Consider the following 8,779-nt stretch of genomic DNA (forward strand, 5'->3'; position numbering starts at 1 on the left):
CTCTGCTCTGGTGTAAGGGGTGTCCCAAGAGGAGGTCATGCTTTCCCAGGAGAACAGCAAGAACAGAGGGGTCCCCTGAGCTAAAACAGCCCCTCCAGGGCTAGTCCCTTTCTTCTTCCCGCGCCTCCAGCCCCACCCCCACCCCGCCCACCGCCACCCCTGGGAGGGGTGTGGTCCACATTTCCACAGTTTATTTACAGAAGGTGCTAAAAGGAACAGGTTTGTCCTGACACCATGCACCAGAAATAACCTCAATCCATTCCAGAAAAAGCCGAAGCCTGCACACATTCAGGATCTTTTTAAAACAAGATGTGCTGTCTTCCTCCCCGCCCTTCCTACCCAGAGTCACACACAGCCTGACCGACCAGCCTATGTTCAACTCCCACGTGTTTTAAGAACTAGGGTTTCAAACAGACCAAATTTCAAAGGTATTTTTCTAATGGAGACAAGAGACTAGGTGCAACTCCTCTGCCCACAGGAACCAGGTCATCTGTGGCTTTTGCCATGGAGACCAGTATCCTCTCTCCTCCCCAGTGCCAGCTCAACGGTGGGAGGGAAGGTACTCAGGCTGGTTTTGCTCCTGCTGTGGCATTCCAGCTGGAGGACCCATGTCTCTCAGAAGCCCTCCCCACCCAGCCAGGGTCTGGTACTCGGCTGCTGATGGGGGCGCTTGGGCCGGGCTGAGGGGAGCCCAGATTTCTGACTGCAGGCTGCGCTCAGTGGACAGTGTGAAGGGGAGGAAGTGACTGTGGGTACAGAGGGTGGTGGCCACCTCCCGGGCACCAGGAAGACAGGCCTGGAGGGTGCTCGAGTCTGCTCTGAGGAAGGCAGGCCAGGCCCCCTTCTCAAGCCCTCTCCATCCAGTCTGAGGATGGAGGCACAGGAGGACTGCTCCCTGTGGGCCTCAGGGCAGCCCAGCCCAGACCCCGGGCCTTGTTCAGAGGATGTGGCAGTCCCAGGCAGAGGGGAGGATGTGGGCTCAACGGCCCATATTTTGACTCAGCTTGGGAAAGAGGCAAGGTGGGACACACCAGTTTGTAAAGCCAGGGGCCTGTTTCCCCGGATGAGCAAAGATCAGAGCTTGCACAGCAGAAGAAAACCAGAGCCCAAGGATGGTGGCAGAGGGTGAGGGAGGCAGGCAAGAACCATTGGTCTTCAGCTCACCTGCCGTGGACCCTCCAACCCCAAATCGCTCCACCTAGAGAGATTAAAGTTATCTTTTAAAACTGAACGACTGAAGAAGCCACCCACGCGCCCACCCAGAAGAGTGAATAAGACATGTCCAGTGGAAAGTGTGTTTCGGACCAGAGGACTGATGTGAATTGATTCGCACCCATTCTCTATTTGTTGAAGTTGGTAGCATTTAAGTACAAACTCATGTCCCCAGCATTTTGTTTGTTTTTTTAGTTGACATTTTGCAGTTTTTTTAATGTGAAACTTTAACTGCTGTCAAAACTTGAGTTGAAATCAAGTTATCAATTATCTTGGTTTTTATAGATATAGATGAAATTTGTTACTAAAAGTTGCAAATCAGTGGTTTAATCTTAAAAAAAAAAAAACCGTAACGACTGAGTTGCTGTTGGGGATACCCAGGTAGCAAGGGGCAAAAAAAGGCCAGAAACACTTAAAACTTGCCGCCTCCCCCATTCCCTGGATCTTCTGAATAAAGGGGGGTTTGGCGTGTGTGTGTGTGTGTGTGTGTATGTGTGTGTTTGTAGTGAACCGCAGAGGGGAGGGAGTGCTGAACCAGGGTTAGGCCGGGAGCCTGTGTCAAAGGTAAACATAATCGAACTTTAAAGTGGTGAAAACAGATTTTCCTCACTGACTACCGACAGGAGGGGAAAGAGCTGAGCCCCATTCTGATCTGTGCAGAGGACCCTGGGCGGTTAAGGGTAGCATGAAGGAGTGGGGAAGGGCAGTGGGGTCTCAAGCAGCTTCGGAGAAGAGAAAACTACAGTGTTAGGAGTGTCAGTGTGATGAGGCCAGGGTGCCCATGAGTGGCAATTATCTCAGGATTCTGTCCTCTGAGAGAGACCAGGAGACATGGCCTCTATCTTTCCTGATGAGTGACTTCAAGAAGTGGCATTCAGGTTTTTGTGAAAAACACTCTTGTTGGAGGAGGAAAGACAAAGGAAGGAATCACAATGACAAGCCCTGTTTAGTAAATACTCTAAGAAAGGGAGGTCAGGGGCTGGGTCAGGGTTGGGTCAGTGAATTCTGCTGGCAGCATTGAGCTTTCCCAGGCAGGCATCCTGAGGGGGACTGGGGTCAGCCTAGGGACGAAGGGCTGGGTTTGATCATCTCCTAGTGCAGGTGTTCGGGTGGAGTCGTTATGTGCTGATCTGTAGCTCTCAGGGGGCACTTCACATTCCCTTCTGGAGAACAGAGTGCGGATCTGATCCCCTCAAGCTGGAGGCACCCCCTCCTTGCTCCCCGACACCATGCGGCCCACGTGGCCATGAGAGGGGCTTTCCCACCCGCTCCACGGCTGGGAGAAGGAGCGCCACGTCGGGCGGTGGTGGGGATGCCCTCAGGGTCTGACCGACGCCCACTCAGGATGCGAAGGTCCTGGTGCCTGACTCTAAGTCCGCTGGTTTCAGTCTGTCCCCAAAAGGGTACACAGCTCTCCTGTCCTCGGTGCTCTCATTCTAGTCTCGTTCTCCACAAGCATCTTAAAGATCCTGGGTCACATTTCCTGGGATCCTTTTTAGGGAAAGTTCAGGGGGCCCCATGTGGCTGGTCATTAGTTTAATGATACCCCCTTCCTGGAAAGGACCTGCTGATCAACTGACTTTCCCCTTCAGAGGCCCTCCGGTTCCAGCATGGGCAGAGGAGGAGATGGGGCTTAGCGCTCTCCCCTCTGGGGCTGACTCTGTGCCCCTTAGGTGGTCAGGGAGGGCAGAGGGACTTTACAGGGATCCTCACAGGCTGGCCTGAGCTGAGTCTTGCTTACCTCTTCCTCACTCAGACTCTTCACTTGGCCAATTGACCTAAAAGTTCAGGGACTGATCCACCCTGCTTCTTGCCATCCTCCCCTCACCTGCTCCCTCAGAGCCCATGTAGAGAGGGGTTATTGAGCACTCTCAAGATCCCCATTACAACAGGGTCAGCTTGGCATGGGGCTCTGGGCAGGGTGCCTCTGGGGGCTGAGAGAATCTTGGTGGTGAAATTTGGAGTTAATGAGACTATCCATGCCTCATGAACATATGCCATCATGTAGTACAAAATCCAGGTTGCTGGAAGATGCTTTTGGGACCTAACGTATTTGGAAGGATGCTTTCCTATGGATAAATCTAGATTGTTGGCACTATGCCCCATGATGCCAGGATGCTGGGCCTTGCTGGTTCCTAATAGGAGAGGCCTCTCAGGGTGATGGGTGGGTTGGACTATGGCAGAGGCCGTAGGTGGAAGAAGAAATTGGAAGGATCTGGACAGGAGCCAGAAGGAGAGAGAATGCAAAGAGCTGGCCTCAGAGTCCCTGTATCCAGGATGGAGGCAGTGAGATTCTTCAAGCATCCTCTAGAGGGCGTCTGGGTGTCTTGAAAGGACCGATTCAGGCACATCCTGAGTAGCTGGCTGCACCCAGGATGCACGCAGGGTGCTTGAGATTCTTCAAGCATCCTCTAGAGGGCGCCTGGGTGTCTTGAAAGGACCGATCGATTCAGGCACATCCTGAGTAGCTGGCTGCACCCACTGTTGGCTCAGAGCATCAGACCCCTACGATTTTCAGCAGCTGGTGCCCAGCTCACAGCACAGACACTATTTATCAGCAGTGCCCACAACCCCTGTCCACCTTCACTGTTTTTTCTTTTTTAATATTTATTTGGCTGCGCTGGGTCTTAGTTATTGCATGCGAACTCTTAGTTGTGGCATATGGGATGTAGTTCCCTGACCAGGGATCAAACCCCTGCATTAGGAGCACAGTCTTAGCCACTGGACCACCAGGGAAGTCCCCACCTTTATTTTTCAGAAAACACTCACTGGGCCAGGAAACCCCCTTTCCTGGGAAACCCAAGTGTCCCCAGCCACACCCAGAAACTGCCCTGCAGGTCTGGGGGCATGTGGCCAAACCCCGCCTGCTGGTGCCGCCTCACAGTCAGACAACTGCCCCAGGGGCTGTTTTAAGACACCCCCCCCACCCACGCAGAGCCCTCATAAGAGAATTTGCTCCTAAGTTTCCACTAAGTTTCTATTAACACCTTTCCTGCTTCTGTAGCCCTTAGATCCATCTCTCACTGGGGCAGGAAACTCTGAATTAGTCTTGTCCCCTAACTTTGAACTTCCAAAGAGAAAGGCAGGTAGAAGGCAGACTAGGAAGAGGGCCACCATTCAGTCCAGACAAGAGGTGCCCCTGCCAGCGCCCTCAGCTTTGAAAGGTCTGGTCCTGGCTTTCCTCTGACAGTGCCCCTCCCATGCGGAAAGGGATCTGTAAGGTGGACGGAGTTCCTGACCAACTGGCTTCTAAACCACAGCGCAGGGATCTTTCCCAGGCACACCGTGTCCAGGGTCAACTGCCTGCCAGCATGAGCAGTTCCACCCCATGACAGAAATGGGGTCTGCCACTGGCCTAGTGCCAGGTCTCCCCTCACTGGTGACGAACTTGGAGGAGTCTGGAAATTCTAAATTGGAGCCTGACCTTTCAGGTCATAATGAAGTTACATTTTGTCAAGTTTGGACAATAGAACATATTTTATTTGTTAGCTTGGTTTATAGTATTTAATACATGAGGGGCTTCCCACGTGGTGCTAGTGGTAAAGAACGCACCGGCCAATGCAGGAGATGCGGGTTCGATCCCTGGGTTGGGAAGATCCCCTGGAGGAGGGCATGGCAATACACTCCAGTATTCTTGCCTGGAGAATCCCATGGACAGAGGACCCCTGGTGGGCTACAGCCCATAGGGTCACAGAGTCAGACATGACTGAAGCGACTTAGTACACACGCATATAGGCCCGCGTTTGTACTCCCGTCCTGGGCCTGGGAAGACTCTCTGTGTTGTGCTTCTCAAGGCTGTATGCATCGTGTGTGTCGGGGGGCGGTGTGGGGTGTCAAGGGGTGTCATTGTGCCTCCTGGGAAGGATGAGATTGGGGATGAGCAGGAAGCTAGGCCAGTGCCAGTTAACAGAGAAGTCTTGGCTGCTGTGGGAAGTCCTCTGGCCTAGGACCTGGAAGGAGCTCGAGAAGTGGGAGGTGGGGACTCTTCCCCACCTCTACCAGCAGTACTAGCAAGAGAGGCCCAGGGCAGCCTCTCTCCTCCAAGCTAGGTCATCAGAAACCCGCACACTCCCCTTCCACCACCTTCAAGGCATAGAGGGCAGGTGAGAACCCTGGACTTAGAACCAGGAGGTCTGAGTTCTGGCTCTGGCTCTACCATTTCTGCCCTTCTCCAATTCTCTTTCTGTAGAGTGGGTATCGGAGATTCCCTGGTGGCTCAGTCGGTAAAGCATCTGCCCACAATGCAGGAAACCTGGGTTTGACCCCTGGCTTGGGAAGATCCCCTGGAGAAGGAAATGGCAACCCACTCCAATATCCTTGCCTGGGAAATCCCATGGACAGAGGAGCCTGGCAAGCTACAGTCAATGGGGCCTCAAGAGTCAGACAGGACTTAACAACTAAACCACCACCAGGGTGGGTATAATGATAATGGGCCAGTTTATCTCCTTTTCAAAAGAGATTGTGGGACCCAGCGTTCTTTAAGCAGTGGGACTCGGGACAAGGGTGGCTTCGGGTGACCTTGACCGGAGTCACCACTAGCTCTGCTACCTTCCAAGGCAGCACGAGACCTCCTGAGAGAGAAGGAAGCAGAGGTCAAGTGTGGGCACGCAGACACCAGTTGATGCCTTAAGTTTCCCAATACTTTTGCCAAGAAAAGAAGGATACAAAGCATCTTCCCCCAAAGATGTGAGGTTCAAGCATTGGTGGAGGGCGAAGGGCAACACCCCCCACTTTGTGGGCCCCTCACCATCAGTCCCTGAGACAGAACACAGCACCCCTCTGTCTGTTAGCCTGACCCCCTCCCCCATTAAGGAGCCTCAGGCTGTGAGGAGCCCCTGACCCACCTACATCAAACACTCCAGCTAAAGCGGTCAGAAAGTCCTGAAAGGGCAACACGTCCTAGGCTGATGAAGATGAAGGTTAAGGGGACAGAAATGGGTACCTGCCCCAGGCATCACCTTCACTTTAACCTTCATCTTCACCTGTGGCACCGATACAGGGTGGCCGGGGTGGGAGGTGGACCCGGCCTGTGTGGACACCCAGATTCGCAGTAGCCCTGGGGGCCAGAGCCGTGCAGCCCGGGTGCATTTGGCCCCGTGGCCGCGGGGTGGAGCCCGAGGACCGCAGACGCCCGATCTAGGGCGCCAGCCAGGCGGGAGGGAGCGGCGCGCCGAGTCCTCAGTCGCCTCTGCGTTTCCCCCGGGGCTGCGGGGCTCCGGGTGCGGGGGAGACCCGGGGACCGCAGAACGGCGGGAGTCTCCGCGCTCTTCCTCCGCGCAGACGATCGCGGGTCCCCTGGTCCAACAGGTTCACCGGGCGCTGCGGGACACGGCACCGTGCCTCCGTCTGCAGCGCTCCGGCTGCAGAGAGGGCAAGGGGCCTGGGGACCCAGTTCTAGACAGTCCCCCCGACAGCCTGGACCACTCATCCTCTCCATCTCATAGGTATGAAATGTGTCCCTTGGATGACCATCTGGAAAAGGAAGTCCTGACCGAGGGGAGGACAGAAAAGGAGCTGCGTGGGCTGGAAGAGCCCGCAAGGGGTGAGGACAAGAGGCATGCAGGCGGAGATGCCTGAAGGCAGGATAACTTAGAGACCCCTGTCAGAAGAGGAGGTAGTGACCAAGTTCCCTTTCTAGACTGTTGGGTTTTCCTTGGTTTTTTGTTGGTTGGTTGGTTTTTTACCCCTATCCGCCCGTTAAAAATAACGCATGTTCATCCTTGGACAGTTAGAAAATACAAAAAAGATATGTCTCCCAAAGCAAAGGAAACAAATCAAAAATAAACAAATGGGACCTAATTAAACCTAAAAGCTTTTGCATAGCAAAGGAACCCATCCTCAAAAGGAAAGACAAATGACTGAATGGAAGAAAATATTTATAAATGAAATGACTGATAAGGAGTTAATATCCAAAATATATAAAACAGCTCATACAGCTCAATTTCAAAACCAAATAAACAGATTTTAAAATAGGTAGAAAAAGATTAAAAAATTGGCAGAATATGTGAATAGACATTTTTTTCTGAAGAAGACATACAGATGACCAATATACACATGAAAAGATGCTCAGCATGACAACTCAGCAGGGAAATGCAGATCAAAACCACAGTGAGATGTCACCTCACACCTGTCAGAAAGGCTATCACCAAAAAGACCACAAAGAAATGTCGGTGAGCATGTTTCCACGGTGGCTGCACCAATTTACACTCTCACAAACAGTGTTCAAGGTTTCCCTCTTCTCCCCAACACTTGCAGTTTTATGATAGCCATTTTAATGGGTGTGAGGTTAGCAAATAGTAATATTTTTGAAGGGGGTTAATTTTGCACACCGTGATTTCACAGGATTTTGAAGAGGTCAGTTTTTGCCTGAAATATGATGTAAACATTACATGGAAGGAAAATGTTTTCAGACACTAGAAAATCATATTTTCAACATCAAAAGGAAACTACTTTCTTGCGTATTTTTACATATGGTAAAAATATCAGGTGGAGGAGAGGTGGAAGCCTTAAGCATCTTATCTCTAAGCCTAGACTCAGTACAAATGCTTTGGCTCCCAACTTGGGCAAAATCCAGAACCAGAAGAGTCAATGGGTTCCTCATTCAGAACACTGATGATTTAGGATAATGTTGCAAAAACCCGAGGGGTGAAACGAGGAGGGAAAAAAAAAAATTTTTTTTTTCAGGAGAAGGGGAGGCAGCAGAGCACTTGAGATGACTCTGATCTGTCCAGGGTGCTGACAACTCACAAGCCATGCTACCGAACAGGTTGGAAAGATTTGATGCTAATTATGAAATTAGCTCCAGTGGCTTTATGGCTCCCAGTCTCAAGAAGGGTCCAAACTCCTCCCTCACCCTGGTGAAAATAAAGTTGAAGACATAATGTCTTAGACAAAATAGACTAGAATCCCAAGGAACTTCTAAAAGAGAAAGCTCAAAAAGAAGTACAACTACATAATACTTTGTTTAAGAATATATGAACATTGGATTAAAAGTTTTTAAGCAAAAAAGTAAAGTCACAACTCAGGATAATGGTAAACTCTGGGGGAGACTCAGGCATATGGGTAGGGAAGGACACAGATAGATGCAAACTTATTGGTATTGTTTTGGTTCTTAATTGAGTGTTTGATTCATAGGCATTTATTTTAATATTATACTTTAAGTCCAAGGCATATGCCACATGCATTTTTTTTACATGAACCAAAAATGCAATATAAAAGATATGAAGATTAAGAATATTCCTTAAAAGAATCTTGAAAAACAATTAAGCCTAGGGATGTATTTACCTGGTACTGAAATAAATGAAAGCTTTTATTTTTTCATTTCTAACACTGTTTTTTACTATCAAAAACATTTCAATTGCTAATTTTACACTTTTATATTGGAAGTGTCATTATATAAAATTATCATAGACTAGAATAGAACTATTTCTTTGTCATTCTCATTTTATGAAACTTTTTGATCCAAACTGCTCCCTTGGTATCATTGTACTTAATTTCACTACTGGGACTGTTTGAGCACTTCTATCCGAGCTACTTGAGGAGAAGCAATGTTTGTATCATGTATGAT

This window comes from Bos indicus, chromosome 19, assembly GCF_029378745.1.
Source record: "Bos indicus isolate NIAB-ARS_2022 breed Sahiwal x Tharparkar chromosome 19, NIAB-ARS_B.indTharparkar_mat_pri_1.0, whole genome shotgun sequence".
NCBI classification, from domain to species: domain Eukaryota; kingdom Metazoa; phylum Chordata; class Mammalia; order Artiodactyla; family Bovidae; genus Bos; species Bos indicus.